Source organism: Convolutriloba macropyga, chromosome 6, assembly GCF_964194025.1.
Source record: "Convolutriloba macropyga chromosome 6, txConMacr16.3, whole genome shotgun sequence".
Taxonomy (NCBI): Eukaryota; Metazoa; Xenacoelomorpha; order Acoela; family Convolutidae; genus Convolutriloba; species Convolutriloba macropyga.
The window spans coordinates 39,922,438-39,937,261 of NC_134473.1; the positions used below are offsets into that span (position 1 = coordinate 39,922,438).

Genomic DNA, 14,824 nt, shown 5'->3' on the forward strand with positions numbered 1-14,824 from the left:
GGATGGATATTTCAGCCCAAAGAGTTAAAACAACACTTCTCGAAAGTCTCAGAAAAAAACCGGTTCGAGAAAAGCATTGGCAACATTCTGCAGAGAGCTGAAAACACCCCTTTACGGAGCGACGAAAAAGCATTGACAGCAGCGCGAGTTTTGAGTGACGGCATTACGAGGAAAGTATTCGATGACGAACTGGCAAAAATGCAACATGGCGCACCCCGAACCGAGAATGTTAAAATCAGCGCTATAAAGATTGCAAGCCCACAAGTTGAAGAGCGAATATTCAGATACCTGATTCACCTACTCGGCCTGCCGGCGGGGGAATGGCGTCGAGAAACAAAAGAGGGCTGGGTCATTCCCCAACAGAAAAAGGGAGCCAAGAATGCCCTCAACAATTACAGAGGAGTATGTCTACTATCTCTAGCAAGCAGCATCATCGCCCGGATTTTTGCATCCAGACTGAGCAGATGGGCCGCAGATGTAGGGATCTTAGACAAAAACCAAAACGGATTCCGAAGCGGTAGATCCACGGCGGATGCAACCCAGCTAATCATCCGAACAGACGAGGAATCCCGCAGGGTTCTGGGACTCTCAAGAAACAAAAATGAAAGAAGTCCGGGTTCCGTACTCCCTGACAGTACCAAAGCCTACCCTCGCGTGAATAAACCTCTATTGTGGAAGATGCTGGAGAGACTCGGGATACCAGAAAGGGTCATGACAGTTCTCATACAGAGTGAAAGGACGCGAGGACCTTAGTATTGAGTGGACCCCCGCAAGAGGTCTACGAGAACGCTGTGCTACATCGCCGATCCTTTTCAACGTCTACCATGACGAAGCCATGAAGCATGCACAAACGAAACGCCAAAAAAGTGCAGAAGAAAGACGAAGAAAATGGCCTGACATGGACGTGAAGGAAAGTGAGTACCCTACCGACGTTAGCCATTCAAAGGGCTACCAGTAGCTCAAACAGGAAAGATTTCAGAGTAACAGACAGCCTGTGTGCAGACGACTCCACACTACTCGGATAGAACGATGAACTCGAGTTGGGGACGGAAGTGGTGAAGAAGGCGCTGGAGGAATACGAGGAAAAGTGTCGCGATGACGAAGAAGAAAAAGTGGAGTTTAGCAGCCAAGAATGAGACAATACTCGTTAAGACTAACGTGTTTCGTTTTTCTTACATGTAGAGAATCAAATTGTTTCAATTAGATATTTTATATTTTTGCATGCTCAGTTTTGCTAAGTTGTTTCAGGATTTTCCAAGCGGTGAAACAATCGGAGCTGGGTCGACAATCTTCAAGTATTTTCTCTCATCAGCGAATTTAGAGATATAAAAGTAAGTATTTTTAAGACTTTCAATTTAACAACTTAACTTCAACTTAACTATCTGTGTTAGTGATGATGAGGCTTGTTTACATAACAAACATTAAACAATTTCAATGATAAATCAATAGTTAAGAAATGAACAAATTGTTTCGATTTTTCGGGAAATTCCATTCATATACTTGACTCTCCCCTCCTTTTGGGAAAAACTTTCCGGACTCCTTTGTTTCGTCCATCATTCTGTCAAGTAATCGAAAGTTGATTTGTGATCTGCTGGTTGATTTGAAATCTGCCACATAGTTCCAATCCAATTGAATATATTCGAAATAAAAATCCATACGAATATCGAAAGGGTGATGATCCGGATTATTTTGGGTCTCATAAAAACGCATTGGAAAAAGCATTAGTATTTTACAACTCTTCTCCACCAATGTCAGCAATTGATATATGATTTGTGGAAGGAGAGCTGGCAAGTGATTGCCTTGATTTAGTCATAGATGAGGCGATGACATTGGGATCGATGTTATTGGCATTCAAGTTCAAATTTGATGCTCGACTCGAACGAATTGATTGGATTTGTTCAGATAAAATGTGAAACTTTTGTTTCCATTTAGGATTGATTTCATCTTTGAATTGATCTTTGACGCAAATAACTGGTTTCACACCAATTTTGGTGTTGTCATCATGCTTTAAGAAAGAGGGGACGAGCTGTCTGATTATGCGAAATCTGTGATAGAGCCAAAGGAAGAGAGCATGAAGTATCAGGTTTAAGATAAAGACAATGACAGTCAGACTGAGTGATAGTTTGATTGGGACATATGAATTGAATTCTTTCATAAGTGATGGTTTGAACATTGTCATTTCGTGGGCTATAGGTTTAGCAATATTTGAGAGATGTTCTGATTTTGTAACTACAGGATTTAATAACATTTTTTCTCTGACTTTTCTTAATAAGTTGACACCAGCTGTTGTTGTTGTTTCGAAGTACGGTAAGCTGTCGATTGGTGGTAGCTCGCTTAGTAGAAATTCTAATGGATCGGCAAGTTTCACTTGGACTCTTTTTGCTGGTATCCGGTCGCAACTTGAGAGATCTGCTCGGATTTTTATCATATGACCTAGAAGTTGGTAACCGCACTCAATGGTCACAATACAAATCTTGCATCCTGGGACAATCTGGCTTTGAGTTGGAACAGCTGTATCTATGGAAGTTTTTCGAAGACTATAATTCTCTGTTGCTGAAGTTATTAGCCATATACCGTACCCTAAGTTTCGTGCTTGAACTTGGTTAGGCAGAAAGATTACTTCAGTCTCACATTCTCGGATGGCTTCAATTGTTGTTTTAAAAAACAAGGTGGCAAGGCAAGATCCATGGCTTGGCTGCGTAGCTACTGCTTGATGGCAAATTCGGTATCTTGACGATCCCAGACATTGCTCAAACTGGCTCGCAGATAGTGGTATCGACTCCATCTGATCCTCAGATATCGCAAGATATGGCGCTTCAATGCTCCATTTAATTGCCATCTGGGGCTCAGTTTGTGGCATTGGTACTGTTTCAGCACTATATACTGAAAAAACGGTTTGACGCGATGCTAGTGGTATGGCCAAGGTAACAATCAGTCCTTCTTCAACCGTGATCACGTCTCTGAGCAACTTTGCGTCATAGTATGACATCAAGTCACTTGTAGGTATCGCCAAAGAAAGTCTATCAGCAGCTTTATATTGTTCACGTCCTACATTGTCCAGGATTGCCATCAGTGAATCTCTTGGGACTAGCGACATCGGTAGATGTTTCTGTAGAAGAGTCGGGATAGAATTCAGCAAATTGAGTCTGTAGCTGTAGAGTGCTGCTCTGTAGCTTTTGACATCAGAGTAGAGTAATGTGAGAAGAGCTGCTGCGGTGTCAAAATTGAAATTAATTTGCTGGTTTGAATAAAGCATTTGGTCACAGTTTCGTAATATGTGAACATTGGTTTCCAAAATGTCAAATTGTTCCTCAACAACTGCCCAATTTTTATTTTGAGTTTCGCTCATTTGTTTCTGTATCTCTCTAATTTCTGCTAACTCGTTGCTGACCATAAAAAATTTGTCGTTAGTTTCCTCTTTTATGTGTGTAACATATTCTGTAATTGCTTCCGTAAAAATTGTCAGCTGTTCGATGTTGTGGGCATTCGCTTTCGCTTGATCTTGACAGCTTCCAAAAATTCCTGTCACTCCACATCCTCCTGAACTTCCCATCATTATTCCGCTCCCAAATAAACCAATTCCGGCCATAGCGAGAGCACCAACATGAGCTCCTCTTCTGATTCTGTTGCTTTTTTCGCTTTCGGTTTGTAGAAATGTTGCTGTTTCGTTCCGCATTTTTTCTACTTCGGCTCTTGATTTCTCAACTTCAATTTCCAGCTGGTGCATGATCCAATTGATGTTGTAGTGAGATGAGTTGGTATTGAAATGAGATGTAAAGTCAAGAGGACAGTTTGACGACTCGAGATTCCATTTTTGGTTCAGATTATGCAGTAGTTTTTCAATATCAGATTTCATTGAGAAGTTGAATGATGGAAACGGTATCAAAAACTGTACTGGTACAAATTTTTCAGCGAGCAAAATTTTTGTCTCCTCGTTGAAAATAATTCCTTTTTCTAAGATATCATCGTATTTCTGCTCTCCGTAAAATGTATTCAAAACCAATGGGGGGAATAATAGGGTTAGGGATAAAATAAGCCTCATCATTGCTTCGGTCGCTCTAAAATTGAAAGTAAAATATTTGTGTTTCAGGTTTAGAATTTAGCCTTGTCTTTTGTAAGTACTCAGGTAAAAATAATAGTTGTGTTCATAATGTTGACATACTAAATGTTTTCAGTTCAAAATGTTGAAAATTGTTCTCATTGTTTCTTTGTGTGCCGTGGCTTTCAGCTGCGAGAGTTTCTCGTGGCGTGGCCACTTATTGTTTTGCTGCCAAAATGGCACATATACTGAGGTGAACGGTGTACGTGTATGGTCAGCTGCAAGACCAAGTGTTTGTGGTGCTGCTTTGCCGTCAGATGACGGTTTTGACTGGCCCGCCTTCCTTCTAATCGTTGTAAGTGTAGTGTGCTGCATCAAACAGATGCAGTTCTGCACAGCCTACATTGTTTACAAGTTGAGCAAATAGAACTTAGTATGAAACTTGAACTGAAACTTGACTTGTAGTTTTTAGAAGGGTTACATGTTGTTTTAGATAATCAGCTTTTACTTCCTTTCCTGGACATACTTTAATTGAACTCTTACTGTTATAAAGTTTATTTTTCTAGTTTCAACTGATGGACCCTCAATGGAAAAAATGTTTTGGAAAAACTTTTTTTTTCAGATCAAAAACATGAAAAGATCTCTTCGTAACAGTAATGCTGATGATTTGCTAAATATTTGTGATGTTGCTGGACATTATGTGAAACCTGTTGCGGAGGTTGCTTGTGAATTGGATATCGATCGAACTATACCAAGCATCTTGCGAGGTGTAAAGTCAGTATGGTACACTGATAAGAACGACACTGTAAGTGTTATACTTATCAACTATAATTGCAATCAATTTCGAATTGTTAACATAGTTGTCTAATTTTTAGCGCTGTGTGGATAAACTTGTAAAAATTAGCAACCTAACCAAGCGGTTTACTGTAACTGAAACGAGAGTTACGAATTGTGATGCAAATGTCTATTTGGGTGCATTTCCAAATGATGAAATTGAGAGGCCTGGTTTTGTCGAGTTCAATTCGCCTAGTGGAGCCACTGTGTCAGAGTTGTCTAAAGGCTATCTACTGACAGTTGATAAAGCTAATTTCACTCGTTGGCATAGCGACTATATGGAGGCGATCGATTGCTTAATAACTCTCTGTGGTTCTGGGGAGAAATTTTGGTTTTTCTTCCCACCATCAAAAATGTGTGGCGCGCTAGAGAGATGCTATACTAGGAAAAATGAATTTATTGACTGCATGAGAAAATACGGTAGTCAAATGTTCTACTGTAGGCAATGTGTTGGTGGCACAGTGTACCTTCCTTATGGATGGCTACACTGTGTTGTTACCATAAATGTTCATGGTATATGTGCCTCGCTGTTATCAGTTGGATTCAAAATTCCAAAGAAAAGGAGAGAAGAAGTTTGGAAAATTATGACATCTGCTATTACTGTTGATGGTAGCAGGGAAGATAAGAAACAGCAAGGACCAGTAAGTTATTGGAACTATTAATTTATTAGATAAATAAAAAATTTTTTTTTGTTGCCATTATTAGGATCGAGTAGTACCTCTATAGAAAGCTAATGGCGAGCTGTACTGAATAGAAGTAGTATTTTGCTCCTAAAGTTAATAGTATTAGAGCGGTCCTAATTTACATGTCTATACCTAATCTTAATACATGGGAAAAAACAAAAAATTCGTGTATTGGAGAAACGAATAGTTTTTAGATGAGCAAAATTACGGTGATAGTTGAGCCGGGCCAGGCGGTGCATTGTATGTGCTCATTTTGAAAAAATTCGTTTTTAATGACTCACGGTCCCCATTTACATGTGTATTGCCTATCTTAATACATGGCAGATTTTAAAAAATCGTCATAACTTTTTTTCTCATTAACTTCAGGTGAGGAAACTTTGTCCAAAGAGTTGGCATCGCATTGCAAAGCAGATGCGCTTTTTCTACTTTTTTTTTAAAGATTTTTTTTTTTATTTTTTATTTAAAGAAGTATATTTCGATATCACTGTTGGAAAAAACACTGAAAATGGTTCTCTGAATTATTGGCCAGGGTAAACAGATCGGCGATGACCAATCGATTTTCGAAAATGCTAGCCTTTTGTCAAGGTTTTTAAGCACAATTGACTTCAGATTTTCGAGACTGTTCCTTAAGACCAAATAATTTGGAGCTTTTGATATGTTTGTGTGGTTTACTAAATTGTACCTGACGCGGTTTGTGAGTGAATCAAAAGTTACAATCACTGCTCCCTCGCTTAAGCTGCTAGTGTCAATTATTTGTCCTGACTCAATTAATGTTGAATTCGCAGAGATCGCTCGCACTATTGAGTACGAACATCTCTCAATATCTGATTCGCTAAAGTAGATTCTCAGTCTTGGTTTCACAATGGCATTCACTTGATTTTTCAGGTTTTTCTTTTTGTCTCCTGTTGCTTTTCCTGCATTGTTTTTGATTTTGTCAGTTTTATTTGGCGTTTTAGGTTCATTTTGTTCTTTCTGCTCCGCACTTCGTTTCATATCAAATTTCGTTGCTCTTGAAGGTCCTGCTTGTGGATGAAAAATTGCTTGCTCCATGTTTTTTCTGTAGGACTCAACGATTTTTTGTTTTTTAACTTCAGGTTTTGTCGTATAGGCAGATATTGGAACCAAAACTTTACCATCAATAGTTGTTAAAAACTGCCGTTCTTTTGCTTTCACTTTCATACGCGGAATTGGAATTTGTGTATTTGGACTGAATCGAACGGTTTTCTGTGACTGCTGCCTGTTTTCAGAAACAGGCGACCTTGTATTTACTCTGTTTTCTGCTTGAAATGTGATTTGATTAGATTGATCAGCGATTTCCGGTGTATTTTCCTATCTGTCGTCCTGCTGGTCATTTTGTGGTATATCTACAAATAAGTGTTCTTGGTTTGCTTGCTCTTCTAGTCCACTGTCTAGGATCGGAAACTCGTTGAAGGGGAACTCAGGTTCCTCCACTCGTTCCTGTGTTACGTCTGGTAGAACTGGGTCCGGTCTTTCAGGTACTGGTAGGGCTGCAAATGGTGGTGCGGCTCTTATCAGCGGGTATCTGTACGAAATATTCACAGCATCTTCAGTCGTTGATTCTGCTTTTCCGGTAATTGCTTGTTCCGCGAACGTGTGAGTAAACAAACTGGGAATTTCGCTGTCAAATAATTCTGGTTCCTGTCTGTACTTGCTAAGAAAAGGATCTGGCGTGAAATTATTTGTGTCTAAATTTTCTAAATCTACTGGTGGCTCTAATGGTTCATACTTTCTCAGTCTAATTCTGTGAACACATTGTGTATAGTTCGTACCAACTTTCCGTATCAAATAGTTTGAGTTGGTGAGTACTTTCTCTACTCTATAAAGTGGGAGCCAAACCTGCATTGATTTGAATCCAACACTAGTTTGATGAGTTAGTTTAGGATTTAATAAAAGACAAAATTTCTGATTTTCAAGTGGATCGGCATTTGCTTTTGCATCATAGTATTTTCTATACTTATGATAAGCTTCAACAATTTTTTCCTTGTTTTCTGCAAACTTTATTTGCATTGCGTCTTGTAGTTCTGTTACGAAGTCTGATTTTGGATCAAATTGCTGATTATTTTTTCTATTAAAACGTATGTCAAGTGGCTTAATGGGTTCTCGGCCATGAAATATTGACGTTGGCGTGCATCCTATAGATGAATAGTAGCTAGTGTTGTGAATGTACGCTGCAAGAGGTACATAAAGATGCCAATTTGACCACTGCTCATTTGTATTAAGTTTGAGAATTCTTTTTAATGCTGAGTGAGATCTCTCAACAACTCCTACAGTTTGCGGGTGTTTAAGAGTGGCGTGCTTCAGTTTGATTTCGAGTAGTGAGCAAAGTTCATGCATTAGGTCTGAGACAAAGTTTGAGCCTAAATCTGAAAGAATTGTGTGAGGTATATAACTGTGTGAGAAGAATATTGCCGCTAGTTCAGTAGCAACTTTTTGTGCGCTTGCGCTGGTTAACGGCTTTGCAAATAAGTATTTTGAAAACACATCTATTCCGGTTAAAACGTATTTATAGACAGGAGATTTGAATGGTCCTACTAGATCAATTTGCAACATATCTCCTGGGAAAGACTGTAGTGAGGAGATTGGTTGTAAAAGAGTTTTGAGTGAATTGTTTGATATTAATTTTGTTTGAAGGCATGTTAAACAATTTTTTATGACAGATATTAAATACTCTGTGAAGTTCGGAAAATAGAATCGTTTCCGGAACTCTTCAACTGTTTTGACAATTCCTAAGTGTCCTGCTAATCTAGAATTATGGAGTCTGTAAACTACTTCTTTCCATAAATGTTTAGGTAAGCAGTATTGGTGATACTGTACTCTGCCGGTGTGGTCAAAGAATTGTCTGTAGAGTATGCTATCTCTTAGTACAAGCCTCCTAAATTGTTTTCTGTATTTTTTCAACTCGTTTGAAGCATAAGTTAAATCTTCTACATTGTTCTCCTCTTTCCATTTTACAACTCTTTTCAAAACTTCATCTTTCTCCTGTTCTGTCTTAAGATCTAAAGGCTGATTTTGCTCTACAAGATCGCTAAGGTAATCATTGGGATCAGGGATCAAAACTGCATTTATTTCTGTCCTAGCTAAAAATCTGATGTAACCTTGAACTTCATCAATATCCTGATTTATTTTGTTTGTTTGTTGTTTTATTTGTTCTAGAAGATCATCACTAACGCCTTGTTCTCTCAGCTGATGAATGAAAATATCATTTTTGTTTGTTATTTGCTGATCAAACATTCTATCAATACTGTCGATTGAACTTAGTGATGCATCCGGTGTTTTGGCAATAGTTTGGACTTCTATCTCACGCACTGGAATTCTATCTGTTAGTTTTAGCTCAATAGTTGTTGAAAGATCACTCTGAACTCGTGATAGAAAATCAGCGGCATAGCTTGCTCTACCTGGTATGTGAGCAATTACTAAATTGTACGAGAGTAAACGATCAAGGCAATTCCATAGAGAAGGCGGAATTGTTTTGGCTTGAAAAAATTGTGTCAAACTTTTGTTATCTGTTAGTACAATAACAGGTTTTTCAGTTCCCCAAATAAAGTGGGAAAAATGATCGAGAGCAAAATACAATCCTAAGAACTCTTTGTAATACGTTGAAAACTTCAATTGTGCTATGTTAAATAATCGTGATCCAAAGGCAACTGGGGCATAAGTTTTTCTATCTTTTTTGTTAGGTGTTTTGACGTAATCTTCTATCATGAGGACAAAACCTGTACCGTAGTAACTTGCATCGCATAAAAGAACGTACTGTAGACCTGGTTTTGCCAGTCTGAGGCTCAAGTTTGTCGCTTTGATCAGGTCGTTCTTCAGAATTTTTAAGTTTTCCTCATGTTTTTCAGTTATTACATGTTGCACATTTTTCTTGAGTAACTCATAGAAAGGCATCAATTTTTGGGAAAGGTTTGGAATGAAATCTCTCCAAAACTGCAAAAAGCCAACTAGTCTTTTCACTTGTTTCACGGTTTGGGGCATTCTAAGGTTTTTCAGAAATTTTTCAATTTTAGAGTTCTCAGTTGATACTCCGGCTGGCGTTATGTATTTTCCCAAAAATTTAATTTTTTGTGTTCCAATTTCGCATTTGTCGGGGGACAATTTTAATCCGGATTTTCTAATGCATTCGAAAATTTTTCTCAAATTCGGGATAAGTTCATCAAAATTTTTTACTGCACTACCAATGTCGTCCATATATTGTGTACAAATATTTGCTGCTAAGCAAGGATCTAAGTAATGTCTTATAAATGAGCTAAAACCTGTGACCGATTTACTAAGTCCTTGAGCAAGGCATTTATAAGCATAAGTTCGTGATGCAAAATTAAATGCCAAAAGTTGTATTGACTTTTCATCTGCCATTTGTACACAATGGTAGGCTTGAGAGCAATCAAATTTGTTTATCAATGTTTTACCAGCAAAGTGATTAGATGCATCGCTCATGTTTGATATTGGAAAATTACTGTTCATGTAGTCGTTTCTGAGTAGGTGGTTTATCCGCCTAAGGTCAATCAAAATTCTTAGTTCGCCTGATTCTTTGCGTTGGGCAAATACTGGACTACTGTATTTTGAATGTGGGAGTGTGGTGATCAAATTACAATAGTGCATCAAGGCTAATTCAACAAGAAGCTCATCTCTCAGATGTATAGGCGTTGTTGGACTTTGTACGTAAACAGGAAGTTCGTGTTCTGGTGTGAGTTTGACCTTTAGCTCAGTATTAAAACCAACATCGAAGCGATGTTTGGCAAAAATGTCAGAAAATTCCAGAAGCAATTCTTCTACTTGTTTACGCTCGTTAAGTTCAAGGACAGAATTTTCCCAATTGAAGTTCTCCAAAAATTTTTCTTTTTGACTTGGATCAATTTTTGGATCTATTTTTTCCAATGATTTGAAATAAGAAATTTGATCGTAAATTTCGCGCTCTAGCGGTGATAAATTTTCCGGATCTGAACATGTCTCCGGGGTAGGAAACCATAATTTGTCATACTCTGGTTTGGGACGACTTTTCGGACTTCCGATAACTTCAGTTTGCACCAACTGATTAATTTCAGCTTCAAGGTTATCGTGATTTCTCATTTTTGCGAGAGCAATTAGCTGTGGATCAATATTAATGAGTTTTTCGGCTTGTGCAGTGTTAAGAATTTCAAAATTTGCTATTATTGTGTTATAAGGAACTGTAATTGGATGATCAGTTAAATTAATAGCTGAAATGAAAATTTTCCCACATTCATCAATTGTACTTAAAGATGACGTTAGGGCGATATCAGTACTGTCCTCAAAACTTTGGTTGGGTATAACTACTCCGCTACAATTTTGTAAATTTTGGGCGTTTTTGGAGAGGTATCCTTCTAAGACTGTTTGGGACGAAGGTTGCAAAGTATGTTTTTTACTTAGAAAAATTGGAAATTTTTTCAATTTCTTCAAAATTTTTCTAGGACCATTTTTTGGTTTTATCTCGTTTAAGTGATAAGTCATTTCGGGTAGTTTAAGAAGGTTATTTGACGGACTGATGTCAATAGAATGTTTTTTGAAGAATTGATTTACCAAAATAATGTTGTTCATCTTGGGCAGAACTAGAAATGAGTCTGTAAATTTGAAATTTCCTAACATAAACTCTATTTTAGCTTGTTGATTAATTTGAACTGGTGAGCCTGAAGCCAATTTGACTTCTTTATAATCAGGAGTTTCTAATTCAATTTTGATCTGCCTGTTTTCAAATTCATTCAATAGGTTTTTGGGAATTGCGTTAGCGCATGAACCTGTGTCTATTAAGGCTCTTCTTTTGAAGTTTTTACCAAAATTCAGTCTAATATAATTTAGAGTTTCTCCTTCTAAGGGAATAATGGCGCAAAAATCCGTTTCAATTTCTGATTCGGAATCACTTGAACTTGATGAACTAATTTCTATATCTATGTCTTTTAATTTTTCTAAACTAAGATTAGGATGATTTTTGGACTTTAATGGAACTTGTGGCTCAACTAGTTTTTTCCCGCTCGATTGAAAGGGAATTTACCACCACCTCTGCGTCTATTCTTGTTCAGAGTGCATTGTGAGGCTAAGTGATTTGGATAACCACAAAAGTGGCATGTTATTTGGGCGTATTGAGTTACTGGAATGTGATTTTGTGGCTGAAAGACTTGAACATTTGTGTTATTAGCTAAATCAGTGCTTTGAGCTTGATCTGACGTGGTGTTGGTGGTATTTTGCCCTACTGGCACGCATTGAGGAAAACCATAATTTTGATCAATATTAGGGCTGTAGTTTTGATAGCTACCTCGACCTCTTCCTCGAAAATCTCTGAAGCCTTGACCTCCTCTAAAGCCTCTGTTATTATATCGACCACCTCGTCCTCTATTAAAATTTCCTCTATCAAAACTGTTTCTTTGCGGGCTTAATTGACTCTCAACTTTCTTCGACAACTCATTAATTCTACTCTCCATGTTTTCTTGTGTTTGGTTAATTTTTGTCAGTGCATTAACCAAGTTATCCGAAACAGTTGCGGACACTTCACTGAAAGCATTTTCTCCAAAATCATCAATTTTGCACAAGTTGTGGATGGTGAGTTGTCTACGTGCGAGCAAACACAAGTCATCAACCGTTGTTCCATCGGGTTGTTCAAGCAGTTTTGCTCGAAGCCAGCTCGGCATGCATTTTTTGAAAAAGCGTTTTATTTGATGGTTTCTTTCTTGTTGAGCAAATCTTAATGCTTCCTCATTTCGAGCTTCGGCTGCTGCTATACGATCGCGTTCGTCGCCCGCATCTAATGCTGGATCAGCTGGTGGTACGATCTCTGGTGTGGGGTCAGGGTAAGCTTTCTGTGCCATATTTTGCAATGTAACTAGAAAATTCTCAGGAGTGTCGGTTTTAGGATCAAATCGAATGTTTTCTAACTTTATTATGTGTAGTTCTACTAATTGAGGATTATTGAAATGATTTCTTAAAGAAGTAAGACTAAGCTCAAAATCTGCTCTTGTTGCATCTGGCAATGTTTGAAAATAACGTAATGCTGCGTCCTTAAGGTGTAGTTGTAAAAAATTTGCCCTTTGATTATTTGCAATTGCTGCTACTCCTATAATGCTTCTAAGCAAGCGCTCAAATTCACGGAAACTTTCATTTTCTGTGCCTGCGAATGATCTAAGCGTAATGTTTGGTTGAGCCATGAGTTTCTATTTTTTTTTGCTTAAGTTCTTCAGTGCTTTTCAACCGGATGATTTCAATCAGTGGTTTGAGAATAATTTAGATCATTTATGCAATTTAGCGCTCCATTTCTAATGCTGATATCACAATTTTTGAATGATTTTCAATAATTGACATCACTTTCATTTGATTGAGCGTTCATCGGTTAAGATTTAAGACATCATATTAATTCACTGCAGAGTAAATTAGAACGTTAACTTACAAGACCCTGATGACTGAACTTCTGGCTTGGCACTTTCCTAAGAATAGGTTGCTTGTCCTGCTGACTTGAAAAACCAGATGCTGCCGGCGATTTTCTTTTTCAGGAATTTGCCTGGATGTTGGGTCACGAGGCCTCTGTGTCTCAGATGTCGTCGTCTCCTTCTTCGCTTCGAGAGAGGTGAGATTGTCTTTCCTTTCTGTCACCAACTAACGTGTTTCGTTTTTCTTACATGTAGAGAATCAAATTGTTTCAATTAGATATTTTATATTTTTGCATGCTCAGTTTTGCTAAGTTGTTTCAGGATTTTCCAAGCGGTGAAACAATCGGAGCTGGGTCGACAATCTTCAAGTATTTTCTCTCATCAGCGAATTTAGAGATATAAAAGTAAGTATTTTTAAGACTTTCAATTTAACAACTTAATTTCAACTTAACTATCTGTGTTAGTGATGATGAGGCTTGTTTACATAACAAACATTAAACAATTTCAATGATAAATCAATAGTTAAGAAATGAACAAATTGTTTCGATTTTTCGGGAAATTCCATTCAAATACTTGACTTTAAGCTAAGAACGCGAATCGGCAAAAAGATCTCAACGCTCGCATCAGCAGAGGCAACCTAGCATGGTCAAAAGTGAGGAAATGACTACAGAAATCTAACTTATCAAAGAGAACACAGGCTTTAACCGTTCAAGCAACTGTAGAATCAACTCTCCTCTTCGAATGCGCGGATCACCCCTGGACCAAGACCGAAACAGACAAGTTACAAAGAGTGGTAGACAACACCTACAGATAGATTCGGAACGAGGGCAAGAGCCTGGCTAGACTGAGAACGCAAGTGCAACATATAAACGCCTTCAACATCCGAAAACAGCTACATATACAATCCCTCAGAACCAAAATCGAAATAAGATCCTTAGAAAGAATTGGACATGTCGTGAGAATGCCGAATAAAAAAGCAGTGCTTGGTAGCTCGAACCAGTCGTTAACCCCAAATGGGCGATTTAGATGGGTCACAATCTCTTACTGGTGACGATTACTAGGAAATGCCGGTTTTGACTGGACCAATGTCGAAAACCTCACTAGAGACAGAAAATGTTGATCAAGGAAAGGAAACGTGATGGAATGGGAGCACTCGATGAGCACGCGAAGGAAAGAGGAGGCTCTTCCAATCAGGACACAGTATACAAACCACCAAACGGATGGACGATGGATTTGCAGATGGAAGGAATGCGGCAAAGTGTGCAAGAACAAAACTGGTTTTACCTACCATGAAAGACGGATGCACAAAGAGAAAGTGGCACCCTTGAACTGTGAAAACTGTGGCTTGACGTTCACAGAACAGTGTAATCTTACAAACCATCTCAAAACTCTCGACGGAGCCCCACCATGGAATTGCGGGGCCGAGGTCTTAAAATCAAACAAGTCAATGCATAAGAAAAAACCACTGCCCGAACCCACCGAACTTGGTGATCTGAAATTAAGTATCTTTTTCCGATGAAATGAGTATGAGTACAATGAGAAATGCAAAGATCGATGTAAAGAGCCGAGATACCACGCGAAACTCGGAAGAAAGCCCTGAAACGACGTCTGCGTGAGAACAATGTCCACATCGACAACGACTATCAACCTTATAGAACGATCGTCAGAACGAAATACAAACGCTCGTATAATTTCGCCTTGCTCGGGGATTCGATAGTGTACTGTATTTTCATGGATGGGGGCATTGTCATCAGTTACCCCGCCGCAGATCTAACGAGAATGGCCACCGATGGCATACAAAACCATCTCATACTGTGAGGAGTCAGACCAATTGCAATTCTAGGTGGCACGAACAATATGGTCCCTAGTAATGCACC

At 38.4% G+C, this 14,824-nt stretch overlaps 1 protein-coding gene across 4 annotated transcripts in view; it reads right to left on the reverse strand.

Annotated features, from left to right (window-relative positions):
- Positions 1 to 14,824, reverse strand: part of LOC142341675 (uncharacterized) — a 295,913-nt gene that overhangs the window by 94,393 nt on the left and 186,696 nt on the right. The window lies entirely within an intron of this gene.